This window comes from Camelus bactrianus, chromosome 4 (genome assembly GCF_048773025.1).
Source record: "Camelus bactrianus isolate YW-2024 breed Bactrian camel chromosome 4, ASM4877302v1, whole genome shotgun sequence".
NCBI classification, from domain to species: domain Eukaryota; kingdom Metazoa; phylum Chordata; class Mammalia; order Artiodactyla; family Camelidae; genus Camelus; species Camelus bactrianus.
In genome coordinates this window covers 99,240,235-99,244,487 of record NC_133542.1, presented here as the reverse complement: position 1 = coordinate 99,244,487, position 4,253 = coordinate 99,240,235, and positions in this window count along the sequence as shown.

Here is a 4,253-nt window from a genome sequence, read left to right as displayed (position 1 = left end):
TTTGGTCCAGGTTTCACAGAGGGGAAATTTCAGAGCCGTGATTCAAAATCAGATAGTCTAACTCCAAATTCCACATTTTAACCATTACTCTCAGTATTCCATATACTCTGAGGATTTGCTGAAAGAATTCATGGAAAGAATTTACAGAGCCAGCCATAGAATAATCTCCAATTAATATTCATTCTTGTTAATATTATCAACCTATAACATTTACACACTATAAAGAAATACAATAATATGCTAGTAAAAATAATAAGTTATTAATATGATAACTAGTATCCTACAAGAAAAGGACATAAATTAGGATATATTGTATACTACTCTGGTTTAAATTTAAATAAGCATAAAATCGAAGGGGTTCAGGGCAGTTTGCCCAAAATATGTCAACTGACATGCAGATTACTTTAAGCTGAAGATAATTAAGGTCTAAAAGGCTAAAGAGTCCCCCTTAACTGTCTAAAATAATTTAGATAGGGAGCCTACAGGAGGAAGAGAGCTATAATCAACTATAACTTTTCTAGCATAGGACTTCTCCACGTGGCACTGAAAACACTTGTCTATCAGGCAGTATCCTCCTGTGAACTGTCTCCCTCTCCTTTTAAGCCCCAGATACTTACACCTGCCCCTTAGCTCAGAATGGCATATAAACCCCAGCTGCCTGCCTGTCAGGGGGCCTCTCATGTCTTTGGGGATCCTATACACACATAATTAAATTTCTTTTTCTCCCATTAATCTGTCTTCCATTAATCCATTAATTTAATTATTAAGTTCGCCAAAAAATCTAGAAGAGAAGGTCAAAGTTTTTCTCACCTATGAAACAAACAAGCAAGCATCTACCCTCATCACAAAAACCATTCATGTGAAAACAAAAATTTAGAGTTAAAAACAGAGACTGAAGAGAAGTCTATATACACCTACATCGTCCCCTGATATTTAAAATATGAATACTTCCTAATGAAAAACAACGTTTCTGTCAAGATTTCTTTAAATTTCTGGTGGGGTATTTGTTTATTTCTTGTTGTGACTCACTGCTTTCTCTGAAAACTTGATCCTGCTCTTATCTCAGCTTCTATGTGACTAGCAGACTTTTTCTTTTATTCTCTCAAAATATTAGTATGTACAGCCAGGTGAAGCAAGATTGGAAATAATGCAATAAGTCAATAAAAAATAAAACTGAATATTAGACACTCTTGTCTTCCAAAGCCTGTTAGCCCAATCAATAGCCTGAGATTTTCTCAGAGTTCTAATCTCCTGCCCTATTATTGTTCCTTTGAGTCCATCCAAACTCAGCTCATCTTGCCTTACATTTTCCCCCATCTTTATGCACATACGTTTAGTTACTTATCCTCTCCAGCTGAAGATTTACTTTGGTCTACAAAGGGCATCTTCTCTGGATCCCCCTTGGGTGCCCCATACAGCATCCTAACGGTAATTTCAGAGATTTTCTTTTTCTCTTCTATCGAAGGGGTGCCATCCAGTGACCTAATTCCTCCTTGATATCAATAATAATATGCCTTATTAATGGCACATCCATTGTGAGTTTTGATCTTTCTTATCTCAATGTGAATCTGGCCATAGAATTTGTGGGGACTAGTGCAAAATAAAAATGTTCAAAAAGTGGGGGAGAAAGCCAGACACAAAAGTCCACATATTATATGATTCCATTCATATGAAATAAACAGAAGAGGCAAAACCATAGCGACAGAAGGCAGATTAGTGGTTGCCCAGGGGCAGGGGGTGGAGGCAATGGGGAGTAACTGCTTGAGTTAGTGGACCTTCTGATTCCCAGATGTCCTCTGGAGACAAATTGTGAAGGAAGCTCCTTGTCATTTAAGGTTAAATTCCCAAGGAACAAATGCATCTGTTAAAGAGAAGCTGTTGATTCATTCACTCATTCATTCATTCACTCTGTATTTTTTAGTTGCATATGTTTTTCTTTTCTCCTTATGGCCTAATACGATAGTTTCATATTCCTTGTATATTTATTTTCTATGTTGTTTTGATTAATCCTTAATTGTGCTTATCATCCCATGGTGATATATTTCAATAACCTCCTTTCTCTTTGTCTCTATTTAAAAAAAAAAATTCCTTCTAGTTTTATTGAGATATGATTGGCATATAGCACTGTATTTTTGGGGGGGGAGGTAATTAGGTTTGTTTGGTTATTTAATATAGTTACTGGGGATTAAACACAGCACCTTGCATTTGCTAGGCAGACACCCTGCCACTGAGCTATACCCTCCCCGCTCTTTGCCTCTACTAAATTCAATGTAAAATCCATCCTGTTTTTGTTAGGCAGTTAGATAGAAATGAGCACTGGGCAAGGGGAGAGGGCAACGCAGAGTAACAGTACGCCTGTGCTCATGATTAGGGGCTCCAAAAATGTTTGCTTTCTTTAAATGAAAGCTAGCAAAGAAGAAGGCTAGAATTGCACACTGCAGCTGCACAGCAGAGAGAAGGACCCGCTTAACTTGATCTAATGCTTATTGTAATGTAATTAACATTGCAGTGCAAGACCCCTCTCATAGGTTTCTCTGTGTGCATCATGCGTAGGAACATGTGTAAAAGGGATGGGAGCTCCTGAGCACAAGGAACCTGAGATGTCAATCAGTAAATCATAAAAACACCCCCTAATCCAGGATATGAAAAAACTGAAAAAATAAAGGAGTGGCACCATGTTTTCCTCTCTTGGGTCGGCCTCCCCCTAATTCTAAGGGCTGTATTATATAAAATCTTCTGTTTATATCACACTCTCTGTCTCATTAAAATTCATTTTCCTCAGGGGACGAAGAAACAAATTGACTTTTTCCCACTTCTCCCAGTAACATTTCTAAAGGAATTAGTTAACTATATAGTAAATATTAAATGTATATATATATATATATATTATATATATATAATATATATATATATCAATCCTGCCTTTTCACTGGTGTGTTTAAAACACTAGGTAAAGTACCCCAGTTTAATCTGATTTTACGTACCAGGCAATAAGGGTTTAAATCAAATTTTTCAGAAATGATATATATATATATTTTATATATATATTATTTCTGTCACTTTCCTTCTCAGAATTTGATTTAGACTCTTACTGCCTAGTGTATAAATTCAGATTCAACTACGATACTTTACCTAGCATTTTTTAAACACATTAGTGAAAAGGCAGCATTGATCAAAGGGAGATTCAAGGATATTCAGTCTCTACAGAGTCTCATAGACTACAGGAAGACATGCAGTTGAAGCATAGTCAGGATTTCAGTTAAAAAGTCAGGAGAAGTGATTATAAAGAATTTGTGGAAAAATAAATGGGACAAAAAAAAAGGAACAAGAAGAGACAAATTATCTTCATTCTTGATCACCGTAAACATGAGGATCACCAAGGATGGGAAGTTTTAACTAAGGAGGCATAAGTAATCAATGAAGACTGCACGCATGTACTCCTCCCTCCTCCAGCTGAGCTGGCTACAGCCCTCCTGCTCTACAGGATCATCTCCTTAGGGTGTGGGGGAAAAAATCATAAAGAAATTACGTAAACCATAAAAAGTATCAAAGCTACATCATCCACTACTTGGAGAAAGATCTGCACAGAACTTTGAAAGAAAACTATGTCTCAAATAAGTGCTATGAAAAAATAATGTTAGTTTTGTAGGAAGAGGTTAATTTGAATCGTCCACCTCACAATATTTTGAAGCTCCCATAGGTAATGGCTTCTCCTACTGCATTTATTTAAGTCCATGCAAGGAATAGGTTGTGTAGATGCATATATTATGATGAACCACCTGTTCCATTTAGCAACATTGCTGCCTGGAGGAAACCTCAGGGAATCCAAGGACTAATGCTGAGCAGCTTATTCTGCAGGTTGCCTTTGTCATTTGTGATTAGATTGGAGTAGCTGGACTCTAACAGCTTCTTCCTTAAACACAAACTTCCAAAAATGTTGAAACTTCTTGGTGCATGATAGGGACAGAACAGGAGGTGAAAACAAACCAGACTTCTAACATTTTTAAGAGAGATTCCTCCAATAGGAAAGCTCTTTTCAATCATTTTTCTCCTAGGTTTTATTATCTGGGAAGGTCCACTGCATCCTTTAAGATCAATATAAGGTCATATCCACTGTGAAGTCTTATTGAAACCTCCTGTCAGAAGTAATTACCTCCTTTACTACTGTATAATATTCTATATGCACTGATGAAATGAAAATATCTGTAAGGCATGACAAGAAAAATGTAACAGAAAATTTTCTCTGCTGTTTG